The sequence below is a fragment of the Oculina patagonica genome, chromosome 6 (assembly GCF_052425735.1).
Source record: "Oculina patagonica isolate OP01 chromosome 6, crgOcupat, whole genome shotgun sequence".
NCBI lineage: Eukaryota > Metazoa > Cnidaria > Anthozoa > Scleractinia > Oculinidae > Oculina > Oculina patagonica.
This window is the reverse complement of record NC_135763.1, coordinates 7,053,800-7,080,500: the sequence shown is the minus strand read 5'-3', so window position 1 is coordinate 7,080,500 and position 26,701 is coordinate 7,053,800. Positions and strand designations below refer to the sequence as shown.

The following is a 26,701-nucleotide window of genomic DNA, read 5'->3' as shown; positions in this document are numbered from 1 at the left end:
TGTTATGTTATGTTATGTTATGTTATGTTATGTTATGTCATGCTATGTTATGTCATGTTACGTCATGTCATGTTATGTTATGTTATGTTATGTTATGTCATGCTATGTTATGTCATGTTACGTCATGTCATGTCATGTCATGTTATGTTATGTTATGTTATGTTATGTTATGATATGTTATGTTATGTTATGTCATGTTATGTTATGTTATGTTACGTCATGTCATGTTATGTTATGTTATGTCATGTTATGTTATGCTATGTTATGTTATGCTATGCTATGCTATGTTATGTTATGTTATGTTATGTTATGTTATGTTATGCTATGCTATGCTATGTTATGTTATGTTATGTTATGCTGTGTTATGCTATATTATGTTATGTTATGCTATGTTATGTTATGTTATGCTGTGTTATGCTATGTTATGTTGTGTTATGTTATGTTATGTTATGATATGTTATGTGATGTGATGTGATGTGATGTGATGTGATGTGATGTGATGTGATGTTATGTTATGTTATGTTATGTTATGCTATGCTATGCTATGTTATGTTATGTTATGATATGTTATGTTATGTTATGTTATGCTATGCTATGCTATGCTATGCTATGTTATGTTATGTTATGCTATGCTATGCTATGCTATGCTATGCTATGCTATGTTATGTTATGTTATGTTATGTTATGTTATGTTATGTTATGCTGTGTTATACTATATGTTATGTTATGTTATGCTATGTTATGTTATGTTATGTTATGTTCTGCTGTGTTATGCTATGTTATGTTGTGTTATATATGTTATGTTATGTTATGTTATGATATGTTATGTTATGTTATGTTATGTTATGTTATGTTATGTTATGTCATGTCATGTCATGTTATGTCATGTCATGTCATGTCATGTCATGTCATGTCATGTCATGTCATGTCATGTCTTGTCATGTTATGGTTTCGTAAAGGGGCAATAAGGCGTCTGCTACTGTGTTGTCACGCGTGCTCATTTGGCGTGCGGTTTGACAAAAATTGTACAACGCTGATAGCCAAAATATTTCGCGAAGCCAAACGCATGGTTTGCGTGTTGCGCGAAGTTCCTTTACTGATGACACTGACAGCTTGAGTATTATCGGTGCGTAAAGTTATCCATTTGCCGCTACGTTTCTCGTCCAGCCTCTAGGTACGAGCATGATAGTGTATGTCTCTTGTTGATTATTATGCGCCCCAGCTAGAGAGGGACAGCAGTCGGCTGCCCACTGATTTAAGTAGAGCCAGTCGCCACGAAGAAATCCTCCTGAACCGAGCTGGCACAGTGCCCGCGCTGACTTTGAGCGCTTATAACTTTTTTAAGATTCAACCAAACGCTGCCAAACTTTGCGAGTTTATTTAAACTTTATCTGTGAATAATTTGGTAGGATAGGTTGTTGTGTCCGGAACTTGACGTCACCATGGCAACGGCATTTTGACAGGCATGTTTTCCCAAATTTGTAATTTTAGTGTTTCTATTTTCTATTAATGAAAAATAACTTTTATGCAATTATTTTCACCTTTTTACGCTTTTTAAGCACGTTTTTATTGATTTTAAGTACTTTGCAGTAATTTTGGGCTGTTTTCTGACGTTTTGGAAAAATTTCGAAATCCAAAATGGCGGTTCCAAGATGGCGGCTGTTTTGACATTATGATGTAATTGTCACGTGATGCGTCGTCATCATCCCACGTGACATATCCCAAAAGATAGATATTTGGACATACTATATATCCTCTAAGTTTCATTCTGATTGCTTTAATATTCTGGATGTTACGGAGATCCAAAAAAAGTCCGGTCTGAATAGGGTTAAGTACAGCTTAAAAAACCTGCTAAAACTTTAGCACTCAAGCTGACCCCGCGAGAGAAAAATGGATTTGAAATCATCTATATTTCAGTTAAAACGGACGTCTCATGTCAGTTTAAAACATATTGTCATCACGAGCTGCAGATAACCAATTTTTCGCCCACGACAGTATTTTATCCACGTGCATACCAAGACATCTCACGAATGTGAAATAAAACAAAACTGGTTTCAAAACTGATTATTTATTAACTTTCTGTGAGGCTGAACCAGAAACTTTGTATCATTTTTTTTTACCAGTGTCCCCACGTTAGACAATTCTGGAATGATTTTGAATCTTGCTGGTATCTCTTATGAAATCAAGTAGCTCGTCTTACTTTGCAAAATTTTGTATTTGGAATAAAATCAAAGCAGTGCCCTTCTTTGGATTTACTAAACTACTTTACTATTATTGTAAAATTGTTTCTGTTGGACTGCAGAAGAAACCGGACATAAATTCAAAGTTTTTAGAACAAAATGATTATTAAATATGAAACTGAGAAGAAAATAAATAGATTATTCAAAATTTTAAAGGGAAGTGGCATGTAAACTAAGGAGTTATGTAATTTAGTTTGATTTGCCTTTTTTATTTATTTTTTTTTTTTTATTTCTGATGTTGTTTCTTAAAGAAATTTTTCCTGAAATCTTTAAATTTAAATATTTGCCAGATTCATGTACTTCCAAAGTCCACAGACTTGATAAATTTTGCAATATTGCTCCAGGCAGCGCTTCTATTTTATTGTCGCTAAGGTCCCTGTAACAAATGAAACCAGAATTTAACAGATAATCGGACGGAGAGACAGACAGACCGACCGACTGGCAAAGGACGGATGGACAAGAACAGCGTAAATAAACGTAGCGTCTCAGTGAGGTATTGTCTGTCCTTAATGATTTCTTTCTTCTTAACATCACGTTGTTATAGCTCTTACACTTGGAGTAACGACCACAACAACAAAAAAAATAAATTATTTGCCATGCGAATAGGAATTTTATGTCTTTCTTCCCAGTGAATTTAAATTATTTTAATAGTGCAACACTGTAGGCACGTGTGTAAGCTTATTATGCAACAGATATTGTTATGTAACAGATTAGGACACGTGCAGGGCCTGGACTAGGGGGTATGGTTTTTCAATGTATTGAGCCCCCAGCTTGTATGTTTTGACTTGTGGCCTGGTTACAAAGCAGTCATTCATTCATTCACTCTTGCTTTTCCTTCGCTGGATGACACGTTCGTTTTTCAACGTCTAAAGTTCAACAGTCCCCATAAGGACTTTTACCGGTGGGATGGCGTTCACCTTAATTCAACGGGGCAGTATTTACTTTACCGGAGTTATCGTGGCGCCATTTTGACGGCTGTTGGTCTGCTTGGGGACGATTGATTCTTGCTTCGTGATGCAACAATACGCTTGTTTTCTGTTGTGTAAGCCATTTGTTTTCTTAGTTCTTTTAGTCGTTTTGTTATGTTGGGTTATTTTTGACTAGTGTAATACACTAATCCCAGCTGTCAGATATATATTTATGCTGATCATACGTGGTTTGGCTAGCCCTTAGTTTGGCCAGTTTACATAATTTTATTTTGCTAGTCATATGTAGTTATGACTAGTTAACTTGGCAGCTAAGCATATGTAGTTATGCTACCTTGTCAATTATTTGCTGGTGATATGTAGTTATCCTAGCGTTATTTTTCTGGGAGGTTGCACTCTCATCTTTGTTTATAATTGGTTGCTTGTCATATGTAGTTATGCTGGCACCGTTTTTCTGTTTTATTTCTGGCGTTTATAGGCCAGCCAACTCGTCGACTTTTTGTCTTGACATGGTTGCGCCTGCCAGGTTTTATTTATTTATAGGTCTCTCTTTGTTTTTTTTAATTTAGTTGCTTGTCATATGTAGTTATGCAGGCACCTTTTCCATTTCATTTACCGGCGTTGAAAGGCCAGCCCACCCTTCTCTGTTCATAATTTGGGTGCTAGTCATATGTAGTTATGCTCGTACCTTTTTTCATGTTATTTTATGGCATTGATGGGCAGCCAATTCAACAACTCTTTGCCTTGTCTTGGTTTGGCCTGCCAGGTTATCTTATTTTTTGGTACTTGATCATGTGTTAGCTTAAGTTGGATTTGGTGTTTCTGTTCCTGCCAAATTTTTCTTCTTTTGAGTTGCAGATTCTCATCATGCCTAAAGTCCAGTCTCGTGGTCGTGCTTCTAAGGCTTCGGCTGGTGGTTCGAAACGTGCAAGCCCTCGGGCGAGTGTGCGTGCCAGCAGTGTTGCGGCACAGAGTGTTCCTGCCTCATCTCGTAGGAGAAGCCAAGCTCGTTCATCCGTGCTGGCTCCAGATGGCGTAGTTGTTTCTCCTCAAGAGCCAACCAGCATGCCACAGCCACAACAACAGTCTCAACATGAGGCCCTGTTGTCCCCTGCATTTATTGAGACGCCGATTACCAAAGTGGCAGACGAGGTGTCACGTCGCCTTTCTCCAGCGGAGAATCCCCGAAGTCAGCCTCCCACAGCACCATCCCATCTTCAGGAGGTACGAGGGAATTCAACTGGCAGTGTGCCTCCCACAGCACCATCCAATCTTCACGAGGTTCCAGTGGATTTAACTGGCGGTCCAGCTTCCCAGGTGCCTACTGACCTCATTGCCTCCAGGGTGGTTCAAGGCAGTTTGGCTACTGTTTCGAATGCAGTGACAGGTCTGGTGCCCTCCACATCTGGCACCACCATTACCAGGTCAGTGCTTCCAATCTGTTGGCTTACCTGTGGATGCCCGAGTCTCAGAAAAAATGCGGGAGAAAATCTGGAAAGACGAATTTATTGACTTTGGCTCGCTTTTAGCGAATCCGGTTTTAGCAAACCGATTCCAGTTAACTGTTCAGAATGCAGAGAGTGGTCCACTTCCATCTCTCTGCATTGAGCCAATATCTAAGACTAAAAAGATAACATCTATTGAGAATTGGCTCAGTAGTTTTCATATATTTGTGGGAGTTTACACAAAGCGATTTCCTCATGAGGCCCCCGCCCTCATGAAGTATTGCGAGACAATTCAGAACTTGGCTGGTCGGGGTCATAACTGGAAATTTTATGATGAGAACTTCCGTTTTTTGAGGCAGGCCCATCGTACAGCCCTTCCCTGGGATCGGATTCACGATGAGCTGTGGCTTAAGTCACACCAGGTTACTCCACCCCGATCTTTACAACCAGCTTTTACGGGGCGGTTTACGGGTAAGGTTGATACCACCCCTAAAGGTTATTGCTTTCGGTTCCACAAGGGGCGTAAATGTCCCCCTGGCTGTGCGTACAAAACCCTGTGCTATAAGTGCGAGGGGTCTCATCCTGTTTCTAAATGTAATTTTCGTGGCCCAGCCAAAACATCCAGTTTTCAGCCCCAACCTGCCAAGTCCCAGTCCTCCCATCCTGCCAACTCCAGTAAGAGTTGAGAGATTGGGATTTTTGCTTGATGGGTATACCCATTCCACTGCTGCATTTCTAATATCGGGTTTTACTCATGGTTTTCCAATTCACTTTCAAGGTGAGCGCCAATCGCGCAAAGCTAATAATTTGTTGTCAGCCTTAGAAAACCCCTTGGCAGTTGACGCGAAACTCAAAAAAGAACTTGATGCTGAACGGCTGGCAGGGCCTTTTCAGTCTCCTCCACTGTCCCCATTCTGGGTTTCCCCTTTGGGGGTTGTACCAAAGAAAGTACCAGGTGAATTTCGCTTAATTAACCATTTGTCTTTTCCAAAGGGATCATCAGTGAATGATGGAATACCCCCTGAGCATACCAGTGTTCATTATGCTACAATTGATGGGGCCATCAAACTCATCAGGAGTGCTGGTCCTGGCTGTTTTTTGGCAAAGACAGATATTAAAAATGCTTTTCGCATTATTCCCATTCATCCAAATGATTACAATCTCCTTGGTATGCAGTGGAGGGGGCTTTATTACTATGATCGGTGCATGCCTATGGGCTGTTCTTCATCTTGTTTAACGTTTGAGACTTTTAGCACAGCAGTGGAGTGGGTTGCTCGTAATAAGTTAAAAATTGATTTTATTTTGCATCTTCTTGATGATTTTCTGTTAGTTGCTCCTTCTGCGCAACTCTGTAAACAGCAGTTAGATTTGTTTTTGTCGCTTTGTGCATACCTGGGTATTCCCATTGCACCAGAGAAGACTTGTGGTCCAGCTACCTCTTTGTCTTTTGCCGGTATCGAATTAGACTCGATTCTTTTGGAGGCTAGCTTGCCCCTTGATAAAATTGAGAAATGTGTGTCCCTCATCTCTGAGTTTTGTCGTCGCAAAAAAGTCACTCTCAAAGAAATTCAATCTCTCGTTGGCCTCTTAAATTTTGCATGTTCAGTTAGAATGCCGGGTCGAGCCTTTTTGCGTCGACTTATTGATTTTGACTTATTGATTTGACGGTCGGAGTTCGCATGCCCCATCATTGTATAAGACTAAACAAAGAGGTCAAGGAGGATTTGAATTTATGGTTATCTTTCTTGTCTAATTTCAATGGGAAGTCGTTCTTCCTTGATATACCTGGCTTAATTCCACCAAGTTAAATCTTTTCACTGATTCTTCGGGTGCCTTGGGTTTTGGGGCTATATTTGGGTCTCACTGGTGCTATGGGAAATGCCCTTCCAGTTGGCAATACCAAAATATTGCCATTCTCGAGTTATATCCCATTGTTTTAAGCTTGTACCTCTGGGGTGTAGATATGAGCAATCAGTGTATTTTGTTTTTTACTGACAATGAAGCTTTGGTTCATGTCATTAACAAACAAACTTGTAAGGATAAGGTTCTGATGGCTTTTGTTCGGAAGTTAGTGTCTATTTGTTTACATCACAACATTCTTTTCAAAGCCAAGCACATAGCGGGAGTTCGCAACCAGCTAGCTGATGCTCTATCTCGCTTGCAGGTCCAGACTTTCAGGCAACTTGCACCACCTCACATGGACTCCTCGCCCACAGAGATTCCCCAGTATCTGCAGCCTCAGAATTGGGTTCTATAGTAGCCATGCTTGCTAAGTCCAGCCTCCAGCCTTCATCTATCCCCACTTACCGGCGGGCTTGGAGTTTGTTTTACCAATTTCTCGATACGGTTTTCCATTCCGTTAGCAAGGCATTTCCCATTGTGCCCCATACATTGGCCCTTTTTATTGCTTATATGTATGGCAAACAATATGCTCCGTCTACCGTGCGTTCTTATGTTTCTGCATTGGGCTATTCTCACAAATTTTTAGGCCTTCCCGATCCTACTAAAGCCTTTTTTTATTATTCAGATTTTAAAGGGATACGGTAAGATTGGGTCCCGCTTAGATAGTCGTTTACCTATCACACTTCCAGTACTACATAGAATCATTGAGTCTTATACCCGGCTAGCTATTACTCAGTATCAGAGTTGTCAATTTAGGGATATGTGCTCAACAGCCTTTTTTGCCTTTCTTCGAATTGAGGAGATTACCTATACTTCGCCTAAAGGTGCAAATGTCCCCTTGCAGGTTCACCAGTTGGCAAAATTAGTCGATACCTCCAATCGTGTGGTGGCTCTGAAACTCACTTTTGGCAATTTTAAACATAGCTACAATCAGCATCCATTTTCTATAATTTTGCATCGTCATCATTCTTGTTGTCCAGTACAATTGCTATTGGATTATTTATCACTACGGGGAAATCGACCAGGCCCACTTTTTCTTAATTCAGATAACAGTCCAGTTTCAAGAACCATTTTTGCGGACCTACTTTCTCTTTCATTGAAGGCCTGCGGGCTTGACTCCACATATTACAAGGGCCATAGTTTTCGCATCATCGCTGCTTCTTTCGCTGCAGAACGGGGCATGTCTGATGCTCAGATCAGAGCTTTGGGTCGTTGGAAGTCCAATGCATTCCTTAAGTATATTAGAATACCTTCACTTATTTCTTAGCTTATAAGTACACACATGGCTTGCGGGGGAAGCCATGTGCGGGTCACTGGAGGGTGATGAGATTGATTAGCAAGGGCAGCAGTCTTGTCACCCTTTGGTTGCCGAACCTTTTAGGGAGCTAGGGGTTCTGATTAGCAGGGGCAGCAGATCCCCATGCTCCATGTTACAGTTTCTTCATTTCATACGGTTTGCTCATTGAGTTTGAAGTCAGGGTTGAGGGAACAGATTGGCAAGGGCAGCTGTTCTCTTTCTCTGTTCTGACGGGCATTCCTTATCGTGTTTTAGGCAATTTCAGTTTATTTCATATGTTAACTGTTGGGGAATCCCCCTCTGCCATTGAATTCTGAACTGTTTAGCACGGGCTACAGTCCAGGTGAATTTTCTCTTGTAGACAGGGTAGGGGGAACAGTTTGGCAAGGGCGGCTGTTCACCCTGCCCTTTGATAACTGGTCAGTATTTGTTTTAGTTTCTGACCTTTGTTACTTTGTATTCTGTGGAATAATGGAGGGAATCCCCCTTCCGTGATAAATTGTATACTCTGTGGGCTGCATTTCCCTTGGGTGGGGCGGCAGCATGATGTTATCATTCTGCTGTGGCGTTTTTGTGCCCTCACCTTTACTGGGCTCAACACAATTAATAGAACCAATTGTTTTTGTAATTTTTTCAAGAATGTTTTAATCATTAAATCGGCTTTGGGTCTTTGCCCTTAGCCATTTTACTCCATCTGAAATTGTCTGTCTTTATTTGAAGTGCCCAGTAAACGAGCGCGGGTATGCAGCCCACTTGTTTGTGGATCCCTAGCCTGGGGAGGGGAGAAAGGCATAAAACACTAAACCACAAAATATCAAAATGGAACTTCTTAACGAAATGTAAAATTTATGCAATTTAAATACCTTGCAACTTCCAAGGGAAAGTAGACATCAATGAAAAACATTTGCTGCGAAAATTTATGATGTGCTCTGCGATGTAGTTCTAAAGACATTTTTCCTGAAATCTTTAAATTTAAATACTGAACAGGTGCATGTACTTACAAAAACTCTAGCTCTTGAGAGCTTTGAAATATTCCTTCAGGCAGCGCTTCTATTTTATTGTGTTGAAGGTCCCTATAAAAAAAAAATGAAACGAGAATTTACGTTCATGCATTGAACAATGTTAAGGTGATGATCAATAAAAATGAGGTTTTAAAATTATTAGTACCACAAAAAATTAATGTTAACCAAAATACACATTATGTTTTCATGCTCTTAACGCTAGGCATACGTTTCTATTCCCTTTAAGAGAACAGGTCAAATTTCATGTAATTGCAATTTATGGAGCAAAAGCAACCTGAATCGAGCAAAATTTGACATGATTTAGGGTTTTAGGTATTTTAGTTCAAAAGCGACGGCGTCAGCTTGCAACGGAAGGGTTGTCCAATACTGTGGACTAGATTCCATCCGAAAAAGATATAGTGCGAATCGAGTAGGGATAGGCAAGACCGATAGATAGACAGACGGACAGAACTGACTTGAATTACACTGAAACTTATTTAAACTCCGAATTCCATAAATTGACACTAATTGGCTTTTATTAAAGTCGAGTAAAGTTAATGCTAAGTAAATATATAATACAGAGTAATTATTTACTCTAAAAAATATCTCGATAGTCAACTCAATTTGACAAACTATTATAAAGAAATACGTAAAATAGCAAAAATCGAAATCCTAAAATCGTTCTTTTTCTTTTGAAGATAGGTCGAAAATCAGCTATCTACCCACAAAATTGATGGGGTTGCGAACAGGCCAATTTTCGTGACTTTTATTCTCTTAGGGATATTAGCTGACAGGTAGCTGTTTAATATGTCGTCGGTCTACCCGGGAACGTTTATGTATACCGTTTCCTTTAGTCGATATTGCCCTTGTTTGCTATCAGGTTAATTATGTCGTTGTTATTTTGAAGTGCCATTCTGTAATTCAATAAAATTCAGACGGACAGACAAAAAAACGGTACGGGGTGAAAAGAACAATAATAACCAGTAAATGTAGTGTTCCCATGAACGACGCAAAAACCCATCAGTTAATCATTGTTAATAATAGTGCTTCAAACATTTCAAGTCAATACGTTTTATTGTATCGTACTTTTTTATTGTGGCAAATGTGCCTGTAAAAAAATGAAATGAAGATTTTCGTTTATTGAATATATAGCAAGTCACTGGGGGGTCTCAGGGTCTTTATTCCAATGGCCAAAGCGTGAATTCCAAAAGCAAATACACTTGCTAACTACGCTCTTGCTGTTGTTGTTCGCTCATTAGCTAACACAATATGCCAGTTAATTGCGGTCACCTCGCTACATGTATCTGTACTGTTGGGCTTGACTAGCATTTCCGCCTATTGTATTAATCACGATAAACATGTCTTTTATACCTTAAATACACAACAACTGATTTGGGGTCTCTGGATCTTTAATGCAATGACCAACGCGTGAATTCCCCAAATTTCCCCCAAGTAGTTGTTGGCATCATGAGTGAGTGATAGCCTCCCTCATCATATATGCTTACATCAGCTAATTTATATTGAAGAGAACGTTAACAGTCTAAATAGCGTTCATACCCGTTTGAGCGCCAAACGCCTGGGAATTAAATGTAATGCCCAGTGACACCGCAACTTTGAGCATACCTCGCTACTTCCCGTCAAAAGGAGTGCCCAGAGTATTAAGTACTGTCAATACCGCATCACTTGAGTAAAGCTTAAGCTTTTTAGTGAACACCGAGTATGTTAGTGGTGTTAAGACGCCATTCTTTCTATATGTAAACGCAAGGCCCAAATCGTGAATGGTGGGCTAAAGCACTTCGGCAGCTTGTATGCGTGCACAAGTACGGACTTCGGGCAGAGGTTAGAATGCTCAACTTTGGGAACTGGGTCTGAGAATTGTACGGTTACGATATTGAATAGTTATGGAGCAGCTAACGAAAAGCACGATGCCCCAATTAAAGAGTTGTATATCACGTCGTTGTAGATGTTTTTTTGATCGAATGCTGCTGCGGTCGGTACGAGAAGGTTTGATTTACAAAAAAACGGAGAAAAAGGCCACCAAACACGCAGCCCAGAAGGTTGCGTTTAGCGATATAGTAAGGTCAAGTTGTTCGAAAATTCTGGTGAGGATAGCTGGTGCGATAGGTAGCTTTTGAAAAACTGCTTTGCTGTTTATGCGCATTATGACACGTATAAGTAAAGTTTTTTTTTTACTTGAACGATGGCGCTTAAAGCCGGGTTTAGAAACCCATGCTGCAGATGCAGTATCGTACTATTTTGAGGTAGCACGGAATGCATAAAGTTGACAAAATTTTGCGAGGAAGAACACATAGCGCAAGAGGTGATGACCCTTGCAGTGTATTGGTTGGTAACACAAATAGAGGCCGATACGGAGTTATGCAGGCAACTGCGACCTGTATGTCGCTACTGTCGACGGTTCAAGCCCTTGTCTTCTGTAACGCTGTAGTTTAGCGTCGAGACTTTGTTTCTGAGCATGTACTGTACCTGCCGAGGTAAAGAGGCAAAACAAAAATGGAGAAAAAAAATTGATCTGATGTGATGTGATTTTATGTCATGTCATGTCATGTCATGGGTTCGTAAATTGGCGATAAGGCGTCTGTTACTGTGTTGTCACGGGTGCTAATTAATCGTGTGGTAAGACCAAAATTGTACAACGCTGATAACTAAAATATTTCGCGAAGCCAAAACATGGTTTGCGTGTTGCGTGCGGTTCCTTTACTGTTAACACTGACAGCTGTAGTGTTATCGGTGCGTACAGTTTGTCGCTAAGCTCATGGTCCAGCCTCTAAGTGAGAGCAGGATAGTGTATGTCTCTTGTAGATTAATATGCGCCCCAGCTAGGGAGGGACAGCAATCGGCTGCTTAATTTAAGTAGAGCCAGTCGCCATGAAGAAATCCTCCTGAACAGAGCAGACACGCGACTGTGAAGGATTCATCCGAATCAGTCGGCTTAGATTCGAAAAACAAAAAAACTGTTCCGTTAAAGACACTTAAAAATTCAGCCCACCATGTTAAGCTTTGAGTGCCGCGGTGGGGAGGATATGGTGATGCGGGCCTTGGAAGCTACAAACAGTGTCAATCACTCGCCGGCCAAAAGTTCGCCCGCCAAAAACCACACGTGCTGCAAAATTCAATTTGCCGCACGATTCTCTCTTTGTGATTGATTGCTTCGCCATTGAGACGCTTGGTAATTCTTTATTCATTGTGTCAATTTCAACTCCCGGAAAGGCAAGTCGCTGAGTGGGAGGGATAGCTTTTATCTGAAGCTCAAGTTGGCCTAAGAGTCTAATTACTGATTAACTCATTGTAAACTATTTCGCTCTCGCTTTCACTGTCACCTATGATGAGAAAGTCATCACGATACGCTTATATGGTTCGAAAACCTCGCCTTGTCCTGATTCAGGTGATCGCTTACGTGGGCCTGTGAAATATCAGAGATTATTGGTGATCATGAGTTGCCAAAAGGCCCGAGGTTGGGGGAGGACTCCTATATGAAAGCGACGGGATGCTCGCTGGAATTAAAAAAAAATAAAAATAAAAGTAAATAAAAGAGAACAATCTGGGCGTGGCTCAAGCTTTTTATGACCCCCAAAAGATATCGCAATACTGTATATTGTATATTTCTTTTTTTGGCTGAAAAAGATGGCATTTTGTCCGTAACACTCTAAACAAGACTAAAATCCTAAGCGAGACGACGAGTATCCTCTTCCCTTTAGTAAAGGATCCCCCCGGAGATCAAAAGTTAATTCAAAGTCATACATGTCGGTAGTGTGGTTCTCTCCGCTGAATTGCAAATCCAGTCCTGTAGCTTTGTAATTAGATGGGTGGATGGGTACGTGTCGTTAAGCACTTTTGAGATCAATTTTTACAAGCAAGATACGTGTCAAGCTTAATAAGCGAGAGCGCTTTATCAAGTGTTACGTAAGAGAAATGTTGGGTGGTTGTATACGAGTTTATATTGCTATGTTCTGGGCGGCTCGTGTATGAGTCGCATATTGTCACTGTTTGATTGATAGGAATGGCCCAAAGAGCACCCTCAATGGAAGGCTTTCTTCTAGTTATTACATAATTTCACATTTGATTTTAATCGCTAATTTGTTTTCCAGTTCCAGTTCAATCAGGAGAAACGAGGTAAAGCCATTTGTGATGCCATCAGAAATTAAGACCGTATCGCTGTTATCACGTAAGTAAGCTCACCAGGCCTCTAAGTTTAGCGGTGAGCAGTGCAGAGTGAAAGGAAGTCATATGCCAGTGTACGGATTTGGATGTTGGTATGGTGGGTGAGGCTGGCTACAATTTGAAATGATACACATTGTCCTATGTCCATTGATAACCGGTCGAAAACTTAGATTGCTTGCATTGTAAACAGGTATGAGAGCCCTTGGTGGGAGCATATTATTGACGATTTCGTACTACAGGTTTTTGCGGAGGCGCCAGAGCGGAACTGGGAGGGCGGCTTTTGACGAGGAAGCGAGTGTGCAAATGCTGGAAGTCACTCCCCCGCTTGAAGCCATATTTTTGCTGTGACTTGCATATTTGTTATTATAAAGAAGAGCGGATAAGAACGTGTTGCTTTCCAAAAGTTCCGCCAGCGATGCTGAGTGTTCCTGACAGTTTCCCTGTGGCCAATAACTCGTGCATTATTAGCGCGTTTGCGGCTACTGATATTGACAACATAATGTTTGCTGCTGTCCACATTGACAGCGTAACGCTTTCTAACTTCGGCTTTGTTTTGTGTGCTGTTATCGCGATGCTTTCCCCACCTAAGTTACTAATCTCCTGTTCTTAGTCGTTTCTTTCTAGATTATTAGGTTGTTAGTGTTAATAGACGAAGAACAAGAGATTAATAACTTAGGTGGGGCAAGCATCGTGATAAGAGCAAACAAAGCAAAACTGAAGTTAGAAATCGTTTCGGCCCAAGACAGCCATTTATCCATGTAAAAACCAAAGCATTTGACAGAGTAAGCTATTATTATATAATTGTAGCTGTTTAATCTCAAGAGCATAGTCAAGGTTGACAACTTTACAATCGTTACCGATATAAATTTAGTTTTGTGGCGTTTAAAACTAATGTATTTGATGTGAGCCACTTTTAAATGGCTCAATAATGGTTAGTACACCGCGTCCTTTAATTCAATAAAATTCAGACAGACAGACACCCAGAAAAACAAACAGACAGACAGACAGACAGACAGACAGACAAACAGACAGAGAGACAGTCAGAAAGACAGACAGATAGACAGAAAACGTAGACAACTAGGCAAACAGACAAAAATACAAATAGACAGACAGGCAGATAAGGCGGACCTTTAGACAAATAAAGTCAATAAGTACGTCGATTTAAATAGTAGGCATTGGTCAGGAGAGAGGTCAAACTTAACAGACAGCTACTGTCTGCCCCTAAGATTTTTCCTTTTTCTTTGCATCATGTTACTCTTACACTTTGAGTAGCCGCCACCAGAAATGAAAATAGGAAAAACGCTCAACTACAAAATCACTGTTCTTAAAGAAATGTATTATAGGCAAGACTGACTTGAATTTAACTGAAACTTTTATTATACTCAAATAACATCAATTGATATTTGTTTTTATGGAAGTGGAATAAAATTAATACTTAGGAAATATCTAATACAGAGTAAATTTTTACTCTAATGTATATCTCGATAGTTACAGTTGAAAACTCATCGGGTCAAACTAACATAAAGAGTACATGAAGAGCGAAAATCGAAATCTTAAAATCGAAAACTTATTTTCGTTTTTTTTTTTGCCTGATGGCTTTATCCGGCAGATTGTATGTCCCAGGCGTGAAGCGTGGCTTTCACTCCTCACTGACTGAGTAAATTTTGTTCGAATTGTCCAATGAGCTATGCGCGGTGTTTAGGTATAAGCGTTTTTGAGCATGGAGGTGGGCACACGCAACGTGATATTGGCAAGAAGCTCGAAACATTGCCGTTTTAGTAGTATAACGTGTTTAAAAAAAAGAATAGAACTTTCTCGGTGCCTAGTAATGGGATGATTATTGATATATTATAGTTTAAAAGAAATGGATGTGGAGATTATTTCAAAAGCTACAACTAATTTACGGAGGCCTGCCAGTGAAGCAATGGGTGGAAGCAACCTTTCGGCAAAAAAATAGTTTGAAAACTGTTCTTTCGAGGACCGAGTTCTCTGATGAGAGGGGGTACCCGATTCTTTGATGTCGATTTTGCATGCCTTGTACACATACCAGTTACGCAACGCTTTCGAGTAGTATGACTTAGACCCTTTCGCTCCCAGTGGAGCATAGGTCCACGGAAACCATTGCTCGCCATCGTGTTCTGTTTTGGGCTATCCTTTCAAGCTGCCACCAGGTGTAGCCTGCTTTGCTCGCCTCGTCATCTACCGTCCTCCTCCAGCTGTTTCTGGGACGGCCTCGGTTCCTCTTCCCCTGTGGGTTCCATCTCAGTGCCTGCTTGGTGACATTGCAGTTTGTTTTCCTGAGGGTGTGCCCAATCCAACCCCACTTTCGCCTTCTTATCTGGATGTTGATCTTTTCCTGCTCAGTTGTTGTCCAAAGCTCTTCATTTGTTATGACCTCTGGCCAGTGGATGCCCATGATGGATCTCAGGCATTTGTTGATAAAGGTCTGCAGTTTGGCGGAGTTTGCTTTTGTTACTATCCACGTTTCAGAGCCGTAAAGGAGGACTGACTTCGAGCGGTATACTTAACAATTATTCTATGAGCCCGCGTTGGATACGAGGTGACAAATAGCCAACGAGGCGCAAAGTGCCGAGTTGGCCATAACGACTCGTATCCAACAAGGGCGAATAGAATAATTGTTTAATTAAATTCTTCTTTAAATTTAAATCGACTGAACATTTCAGTTTGATGTAAACGAAGCCGTGATAGTATGAGGAGGCGGGAAAATTTGTGGCGTGGTGTTCACTTCTTGAGTTGAATGAAACACACGATGAAAGCGAGCGAGAAAGTTTTCTTCCCAAGATTTTCATCCAATAATCTCCTCTAAAGTCGCCTATATATCATGGAAATTGTGACAACAGTTAAGATTTACGGGATGATCCGAAGCAAAAGCTCTTCTGGAAACTACACGTCTTGTGCAAGTAGAACGAAGCAAGTGTTTACATTGTACTTGTAATTTACGGCTCCACGGCTGTCATCAAGACTGCTATATTATTTGAAGTGAAATTGAGCTCAAAGTGGAACAGGTTTATTGAAGTATAAAAGGACAAGACCAAGATTAAAAGGTAACAAACTTTACAGAAGTGCGGAGCCTAATTTTATGACGTACAATGAATGAAACTGTGTCAGTTTGCCGTTCTTTCGTAAATTTTTTGCTGCTTTTCTACTTTATTTACTCGCTCTTGTCATTGTGCGTTTACAAGTATTATTAATAAAAATTTTCGCATCAATCCTTTTGTTCTGCGTAGTTAATTTTACTATGGCATTTCTGTGGTTTTTGTAGGCACCGCTGATCGATTATTTCTTGTTCATAAAGCTCGCCAAATTTGCTGTTTTCAATCATTTTTCTGATGGAACTGACGCTTCCCGCAGAAAAATTTTACGCTGAGCGGCACTTGCCGCACTCATTTCTCATATAAGGTCAAACACAGGTATACGAGCTGATAACCGGGATTCAGTGAACCAATCAGAAAGCTAGAAATGCAATTTTCGAGGTTGAGAATTTAATAATATGGAATAATATACCACAAGTCACCTGTATTTTCTTGGTATACACACGAGCCTTTAAGCGAGTGTGTATACCAAGAAAATACAAGTGACAAGTAGGATATTCCATATTATTATATACTTAAACAGTGGATAGCGTTTTTGGCGCGCAAATTGGCCACTCAAACTCCAAATATCTTTTGCTAGTCACCTCCGAGCAACGCGCACAAGAAAGTTGTAATCTTTGAAGGGAATAAACTAGTCAAAATCATTCTTTCGGGTTATATTATCTCACTGTTTTAGTGTATACTAAAACAACTGTTCCCTTGAGTGTCGGTGGCTAGTTAACAATTATTCCACCAACGCGAGTTGGATATGAGATGGTAGATAGAGAACGAGGCGCATTGAGCCGAGGTGGCTATAACGATCTCATATCCAACAAGCGCGAGTGGAAATATATTTTTTTAAAAAAACGCCCAAATTAAACAATTGCAATATTTAAGCTCCCCAGGTAATTTTGTTGACGCGTATCGGCTACTATATTTGTGATGAATGGTGTATGAGCTTATATACCATTGCCAGTTAACCAATCAAAACGCAGGAATTGCAACATACTAGTTTTTAATAATAAGCAATTATTACATGAGGCTGAGTATGATATGAAGAATTATGCAGATCGAGGAGCGTACGTGTTATCCGCCTCAGCCGACCCTCCAGGATCTGCATAATTCTTCATATCATACGAAAGCCGAATTCAATAATTGTTTTATTATTCATTTAAAATATTTCCAGAGCTTCAAATGCAGAAAATGAATTTAATATGGTTTTGAAAGTACGCAAAGTACACAAATACACAACAACATTCGCTTTAAAATTTGATTTAAATTCAAAATTCGGTTACCTAGATTAAAATTTCCTGTCTTTTATAAGGTCGATATTCAGCAGTTGCTCGAAGTGTCTAGTGAAGCCAAATCTGATGACACAAAGCGACTTTTTCAAGTACAGGTTTCCATCGTTCTTGCTGACTTCGACGTAGAATTTTCGTAAAACTGTCCTCCGCTGTGGCTGGTTCAGAAATTGTTTTTCCTGAAGATACGCTTTTAAAATCGTTTGACTCGACTTCGATGCTTTTTACCCCTTGTCTTCTAATAAGTTGGCGATTTTCTGCTTGTCGAACTGCACAAATCTCGCCATTTTCCCAGTCATTCTGCATCAGAGCAGTTGTCGTGTGACGTGAGAACGAGGTTGTGGTCAGTAACAGTAACAGTAACAGTAAATCTTTATTGTGCCTTACACTCCAAAGGGAGGTATTGGTCTAGTTACAATAAAGGTGTTATAGCAACTATGCTAACAAATTACTTAATAACAAACAATGAAATTACAATGCAAACGTTTACGGTAATTATTGGACTATTAATTATACAACTATTTATTGATATAACTTTCAATTTAAAATTTCTTTTCTTTTTTGAAACATTAGGAAGATATATTTAGCTATGATTCTAGAGGTAGCATAATTATCTAGTTTAAGAAGGTACTTTTTATTTTTTCATGATCAGTTAAATCTACAAAGCGAGGATCAGTTTGTGACACGATGGAATGAAGCTCTTTTCTAATATCATTATACCCTTTGCAATACATTAAAAAATGCTGTTCGTCCTCTATGTGGTTTTCCTTACATACCAAGCACTTTCGTTCTTCAACTGGTATGGATGCTCCTGCATTTTCATATTTTCCAGTCTGTATGCGTAGGGAATGTACCCCTGATCGTAGTTTTGTTATTTTTATTCGATGCGCTGGATTTTTAACTGTAGTGAGATACTCTTCTAATTGGTAATCCTTTTTAACTACTTTGTGAGTGAATTTTTCTCTAGAGCTAACTGACGCGCAATTTCGGACCTTCGACCAATTTTGGAAATATTTTTTTCTTAACCTATGTTTAATTTTAGAGCAAGAATTCGCTGAAAGTTGTGGGGCTGATGTGTCATTATCGGAGAGAATTCCTAATGCTTCATCATCAGGTTGCGATCGGTTAGTTCTTGATATTGAACAATCGGTTAGTTCTTGATATTGAACAATTGACGTCATTTTACTGACGTCAGTCGTCGAATATTTGGAGCTTCTTCCAAATTTGGTCGGCGCAAGCCGGTTAGCTGGAATTAACCGGGGATTGAAAGCCAATCAGAAACGGAGAAATATTTTGACTGAATAATAATGGTGGATATTCACCTCGCCGCTTCGCGGCTCGGTAAATATCCACATCTACCATCCACCATTTTATTACAAGTGCACAAACGTCACAGTAATAAAGTGTAAGCTGGATAAGTAAACTATATGCAGCTAATTAGAGAAAGGTTTTCGGAATAAGCACAAAAGTGCACTCAACAAGAGCGAAAGGTGGATTGGGTATTCACTTGAATGTTGCATGCCGTAAATTCCTGTTATAAGCCCCAATTTAACCCCCTCCCCCCGGATATGAGCCCCCCTCAGCCGGATGGCAGTATAGTACCGGGGGGGGGGGGGGTTGGGCCGGAGCAATTCGAAAAGTGGTGGCTCAAAAATTTGTGACCCACCCCTTCCTCCTGGCTCAAAATTGACTGACCCACCCCTGATAGTGGGTTAGCAATTACATGACCCACTCCTTAACTAAAAAAACAACAACAAGGAACCAATCATTTCTTTATCATCTGTTAGGGGTTGCAGGTTTTTGATTTGACATCAGTTTTTTAAGTGAAATTCCCTACATATACCTCCCTAATTATTTCTGATGGACATTGCAGTTCCATGTACGTCTTTTCCTGTTTCTTCATAGCAAAGAAGAATGAATTTATCACTTCTAATACTAGTCTTTTTTAAGTTTCCACATATTTGTGTGTAAAGTCCATGAGATAATTTAGAGACAAACATATGCGAAAACTGAAACAGTACGTAATATTAATTCATAAACAACTATTGAAGAGTTCATATTTCTATAGAGAAATAGATAACATGAACTACAACCACTGTCCATCATTCATATTTGCAAAGTGTTTGAGTTTACTGGTATTAAAAGGCTAAAAGCCCAGTGTGAATCTATGCAGGTTGTAGAGAGACAGGCAAACCTGAAGTTATGACCAAGCCATTAGTCAAAAGGGGAGTCAGGGGGCATGCTCCCCCAGAAAAAAAAATATTTTGGCCTTCTGAAACTGCTAGACATTCATTAAAAAATGCTAACATGGAGAACTATTACAGTTTAAAGTACGTGAATAAATGAGATGACCCACCCCCTACGTGTAGATCAAAATAACATTACCGACCCCTTTTCGAGGGCTCAGAAACTGTGATCCACCCCCTTTCTGCTCCTCCCCCACTATACTTTTTGACCAGTCCTTTAGCTGTGTATAGCCATGACCATGCTTTTATTGAACATATTGTCATATTTGCCTCAAACCACCAACCGCGGATGACTATTTTTTCGCTCAAAATAGTCTTTATTCAAGTGAATACCAAGCACATTTGATAGAGTATACTTTTTAGTATTTGCAACTGCTTAATCTCAAGAGAATACCCAAGATTGACAATGTTTTAATCAAGAGCTGCAAAAGTAATTTTAGTTTTATGGCATTTAACATTAATTTATTTGATATGAGCCACTTTAAATGTTCTCTCAATCATAGTTAGTACCATTCTGTAATTCAATAAAAATCAGACAGACACACACACGCACACACAAATTAAACAGACAAACAGGCAAAACAGACAAACGACAGAAGACAGACAGACGGACGGACGGACAGACAGATGGCCAGAAGGACACTTAGACCGATCGACCGACAGATACAGGACGGGTTGACAAGAAAAACGTAAAGAATCAGTGAACGCAGCGTCTTAGTCAGGTATTGACTGTCCGTAATGATTTCATTCTTCTTAGCATCATGGTACTGTAGCTCTTTCCCTTGGAGTAACGTCCGCAAGAAGTAGAAACAGGACGCTAAACAACAAAAGCTAGATCGATCTTCTTAACGAAATGTAAGATTTAAGCAATATAAATAACCTGTAACTTCTGAGGGAAAATAAACATCAATAAACCATTTGCAGCGAAAGTTAATGATTTTCTCTTCAATCGATGTAGCTCTGAAGACATTTTTCTTTAAAAAAATTTAAATTTAAATATTTGCCAGATTCATGTACTTCCAAAGTGGACAGACTTGATAAATTTTGGAATATACTTTCAGGAAGCGCTTCTATTTTATTGTCACTAAGGTCCCTGTAACAAATGAAACCAGAATTTAACAGATAATCAGACGGAGAGACCGACAGACCGACGGACAAACAAAGGACGGGTGGACAAGAACAGCGTAAATGAACGTAGCGTCTCAGTGAGGTATTGTCTGTCCTTAATATTTGTCTTCTTCTTAACAGCATGTTACTATAGCTCTTACACTTGGAGTAACGACCACGGGAGATGAAAACAGCCAAAAAAAAAAAACACTAAACTACAAAATATCAAAACCGAACTTCTTAACGAAATGTAAAATTTATGCAATTGAAATACCTTGCATCTACCAAGGGAAAGTAAACATCATTAAAAACATTTGCTGCGAAAATTTATGATTTGCTCTTCGATGTAGTTCTGAAGACATTTTTCCTGAAATCTTTAAATTAATATACTGAACAAGTGTATGTACTTACAAATAATATAGCTTTGGTGAGCTTTGGAATATTCCTTCAGGCAGCGCTTCTATTTTATTGTGGCTAAGGTCCCTGTAACAAATGAAACGAGAATTTATGCTCATGAAAAATGTTAAGGTGATGATCAAAAATAACAAGTTTCATATTTATTAGAACCACCAAAATGTTAAGCAAAATACACATAATGTTTTCATGTTCGTAACGCAGTATATAAGGTTTTTTTCTCTTTTAAAAGAGACAGAGTCAGCTTGCAATGGGAGGGTTGTCCAATACTGTGGACTAGATTCCATCCGAAAAAGATATAGTGCGAACCGAGTATTTAGTTCGATAATTAGACAGACGGACAGAACTGACTTGTATTAAACTGAACTTTTATTAAAACTCCGAATTCCATAAATTGACACTAATTGGATTTTATTAAAGTCAAGTAAAATTAAGGCTAAGTAAATATATAATACAGAGTAATTATTTACTCTAATAAATATCTCGATAGTCAACTCAATTAGACAAACTATTTTAAAGAATTACGTAAAATAGCAAAAATCGAAATCTTAGAAACTTTCTTTTGAAGATAGGTCGAAGATCAGCTATCTATGATTAATTATGCAAGCATTTCATAATTTAGGTACCCACAAAAGTGATGGGGTTGTGAACGAGCCAATTATCGTGACTTTTATTCTCTTAGGGATATTAGCTGACAGGTAGCTGTTTAATATGCCGTCGGTTTACCCGCAAACGTTTATGTATACCGTTAACTTTAGTTGATATTGCCGTTGTTTGCTATCAAGTTAATTATGTCGTTGTTATTTTGTAATACCATTCTGTAATTTAATAAAATTCAGACGGACAGACAGACCAACGGTACGGGTTGACAAGCTAAGAACAATAATAACCAGTAAATGTACCGTTTCAATGAACGACGAAAAAAACCCTCAGTTAATCATTTTTAATAACAGTGCTTCAAACAAGATTGGTACATTTCAAGTCAGTACGTTTTATTGTATCGTACTTTTTAGGCGGTGACGCCTATATGTTGTCGCCCGTGGACGGGCAATGTTACGATTACTCCAACCGAGTAGCACTGGGAACTAGGCACTTTGCTGTTTACTCAGTTTCGGTACGCCATCTTTGATTGTCATGAGTACTGAATCAACTTTAAGAGCATCCATCGGCAAAACGCGTTTGATTTCTAACGTACAGTTAAACAGAGTTTTGGATTCAGGGGAGAATGATGTACTGGATAATTGTGAGCTCGCTTAAAGAACTTTTCTACCGTTGTACGTGTATTCGAAGTCGGCATACGTGATGGCAGACTAAGTTGACTGATGTTGAATTTGACGAGTGAAGGCCGGTTAGTGTCATAACTTTTGAAACCTTTCCATAAGGGAGACCGATGGCAGCAGTATCTTGATTAGATTGCAAAGGTGAGCTATCTGAAATCTTTGTTTGCTTTGACGTGCATTGTTGTCGATAACATTTAAGTTTAAGTTAATTTTCTTTTCTTTTCCCTTCGCGACTCGCCATCTTCATTTTACTGCTTTGATAATATTTATTCGGGTATTTATCTCAAGCCATTAAAAACAAAGCAGTGACGGTATCCGTATTCCTATTTGTACGAGCAGCCAGAATTCAGAAAGAACTTCTACCCTATTGCTGATTTAGCTGATCTAAAATGTTTTGTTTGATAAGTTGCATAAATGCATGGAAGTGATTCTAGAAAGCGGTGTTGACTTCATTACATTTCAGACCGGAAATGTCACACAATCTTCAGTATCGACTAGGTGTGGAAACCAATCCTGGGCCTTTCTGTTGCTAAATGACGAAGTTCATAATGATTTAATGTATTTATCTTATCATACTGTAGGTTTGACATGTATTGGAGGTTCGTTTTGTAGTCAAGGCAAATAAAAATTAAAATGAATAAGAAAAATGCAATTTCTGGGATCATTGTAAAGCGTCATCGCCTGTGCATGCATGTATGCGTGCCGGTTATTTATAATGGCAAATGTGCCTGTAAAAAAATGAAATGAAAATTTGCGTTTATTGAATACACAGCAACTCATTGGGGGTCTCAGGGTCTTTATTCCAATGACCAATGCGGAAATTCCAAAAGCAAATACACTTGCTAACTACGCTCTTCTGTTGTTCGCTCATTAGTTAACAAAATATGCCAGTTAATTGCGGTCACCTCGCTATCTATAGCTACATGTATCTGTTGGGCTTGGCTAGCATTTCCGCTAATTGTATTTAATTACGATATACATGTCTTTCATACCCTAAATACACAACAACTCATTTGGTGCCTCCGGTTCTTTAATGCAATGACCAACGCGTGAATTCCCCAAATTTCACCCTAGGAGTTGTTGGGATCATGAGTGAGTGATAGCCTCCCTCATCATATATGCTTACAGCAGCTAATTTATATTGAAAAGAACGTTAACAGTCTAAATAGCGTTCATACCCGTTTGAGCGCCAATCGCCTGGGAGTTAAATGTAATGCCCAGAGACGCCGCATCTTTGGGCATACCTCGCTACTTCCCGACAAAAGGAGTGCCCAGAGTATTTAGAACTGTCAATACCGCAACATTTGAGTGAAAGCTTAATCTTATTAGTGAACACCGAGTATGTTAGTGATGTTAGGGCGCCATTCTTTCTATATGTAAACGCAGGGCCCAAATCGTGTTTAGTGACTTGAAGCACTTTGGCAGCTTCAATGCGTGCACAAGTGCGGACATTGGGCAGAGGTTAGAATGATCAACTTTGGGAACTGGGTCTGAGAATTGTACGGTTACGATATTGAATAGTTATGGACCAGCAAATAAAAAGACCGATGCCCCAATTAAAGAGGTGTATGTCACGTCGTCGTAGATGTTTTTTTGGATCAAAAACTGCTGCGGTCTGTAAAAGAAGGTTTGATTTACGAAAAAAAAGGAGAAAAAGGCCACCAAACGCGGAGCCCAGAAGGTTGCGTTTAACGATATAGTAAGGTCAAGTTGTTCGAAAATTCTGGTGAGGATGGCGGGTGCGATAGGTAGCTTTTGAAAAACTGCTTTGCTGTTTATGCGCATTATGACACGTATAAGTAAAGTTTTTTTACTTGAATGATGGCGCTTAAAGCCGGGTTTGGAAACCCATGCTGCAGATGCAGTATTTCAGTGCACTGGTTGGTAGCACAAATAGAGGCAGAAAGGGAGGTATGCGCGCAACTGCGACCAGTATGTCGCTACTGTCGACGGTTCAAACGCTTGTCTTCTGTAACGCCGTAGTTCAGCGTCGAGACTTGTTTCTGAGCATGTACTGCACCTGCCGAGGTAAAGAGGCAAAAAAATCGAGAGAAAATAAAGCTGATGTGTTGTGATGTGATTTTATTTGATGTCATGTCATGTCATGTCATAAAATCCGAACATAAGACCTTATCACATCACATCAACTTTATTATCTGCCTCTTTTTTTGCCTCTTTACCTCTTTGTACAACGGTAAAAACCAAAATATTTCGCGAAGCCGAACGCATTGTTTGCGTGTTGCGTGAGGTTCCTTTACTGATACCGCTGACAGTTGTAGTGTTACGGGTGCGTACAGTTAACCATTTGCCGCTAAGCTCCTGGTCGAACCTCTAAGTGCGAGCAGGATAGTGTATGTCTCTTGTAAATTAATATGCGCCCCAGCTAGAGAGGGATATCAGTCGGCTGCCCAATTTAAGTAGAGCCAGTCGCCATGAAGAAATCCTTCTGAACCGAGCGGGCACGCGACTGTGAAGAATTCATCCGAATCAATCGGCTCAGATTCGGCGAACAAAAACTGATCCGTTAAAGACGATTAAAAATTCAGCCCACCATGTTAAATAAGTTTTGAGTGCCGCGGTGGGGAGGATATGGTGATGCAGGCGTCGAAAAGCTACGAACAGTGTCAATCACTCGCCGGAGAAAAGTTCGCCCGCCAAAAACCACACGTGCTGCAAAATTCAATTTGCCGCACGATTCTTTTTTTGTGATTGATTGCCTCGCCATTGAGACGCTTGGTAATTCTCTATTCACTGTGTCAATTTCAACTCCGAGAAAGGTAAGTCGCTGATTGGGATGAATAGCTTTATCTGAAGCTCAAGTTGGCCTAAGAGACTAATGACTGATTTTAATCTAGAATGAGTTAAAACTCATTCTAAACTATTTTGCTTTCGCATTCACTGTCGGCTATGATGAGAAAGTCATCACGATACGCTTATACAGTTAGAAAACCTCGCCTTGTCCTGATTCAGGTGATCGTTTGCGTGGGCCTGTGAAATATTCAGGGTGATTATGAGGTGCCAAAAAGCCCGCGGTTAGGGGAGGACTCCTATATGAAAGCGGCTGAGATGCTCGCCGGAATTTAAAAAAAAACCTAAAAGAGAGCAGTCTGGGCATGGCTCTAGCTTTTTATGGCCCGTAAAAGATATCACAATACTGAAAATAGAATTTATATTTGCATATTTCTTTTTTGTTGGTCTAAAAAGATGGAATTTTGCCCGGAACACCCTAAGCGAGACTAAAAATGCGAAAGTTTCTCCCCTAAGCGAGACGACGAGTATCCTCTTCCCTTTAGTATAGGATCCCCCCCCGGGGGGGGGGGGGGTGCCAAAAGGTTATTTAAAGTCATACATGACGGTAGTGTGGTTCTCTCCGCTAAATTGCAAATCCAGTCCTGTACCTTTGTAAGTACGATAAGCACCATAAGCACTTTTGAGATCAATTTTTACAAGATACGCGTCAGGCTTGATAAGCGAGACCGCTTCGTCAAGTGTCACGTAAGAGAAATGTTGCGTGGATGCATACGGGTTTATGTTGTTATGTTCTGGGAGGCTGCAGTCGTGTACGAGTCGAATATTGTCAGTGTTTGGTTTAGGAATGGCCCCAAGGGCACTGACAATAGAACGTTTTGTTCTAAATATTACATAATAATTCCAAATTTGAATTTCTTCGCAAATTCGATTTTCCATCTTGTCACATACGTCCAAACCTGGCACTGAATCTAACGAGAACCAACAAGCTACGAACTTCTGAGGGTGTCTGCGGTTGACTTGAAAAGTGCTTTTAACAGTGTTACAGTTCCCTGTGGCAAGAGTTCCTGCTGGATCCACTCGAAAGATTCCACGATCCGTGGCAGTGGAATATCCTAGCAAACAACGACCTGTTTTAACAACAACAAAATCTGCCACAATCTTTGTTTTACCAACAGAGTCTTCTGACTGAAACTAACCTTCGATATCAAGCGCACGACTCACATAAGCATACAACTTTCTTGTGCAGAGTTGCGCCTGAAGTTACTGATGTTTTAACTCCTTAACAGTGTCCATGCTTATACGATTGCTCCCAGGTCCAGAGTCAACCAACACATCCCTGTTTACTGCCCCAATGCTTACACAAAGCACTGGCTCAGCAGAAGCGGCCAAATTGCATGTCTGTTCTTCTACGGTAAAGGCAAATGAATCATTCTCACCTGGAGGGTTCCAAAGATCCCTCTACAAGATTGGCCTGCTTTTTCTCAACTCTGATGTCTTCCGGCCTCCCCGTCGTTAAGTGG

General features: G+C 39.9%; 1 protein-coding gene and 1 pseudogene across 1 annotated transcript in view; one reads left to right on the top strand and one right to left on the bottom strand.

The window, feature by feature from the left end:
* The window catches only part of LOC144656588 (uncharacterized), a 507,005-nt gene that overhangs the window by 206,254 nt on the left and 274,050 nt on the right, over positions 1 to 26,701 (bottom strand). The window lies entirely within an intron of this gene.
* LOC144657729 (uncharacterized) lies at positions 4,831 to 8,417 on the top strand (annotated as a pseudogene).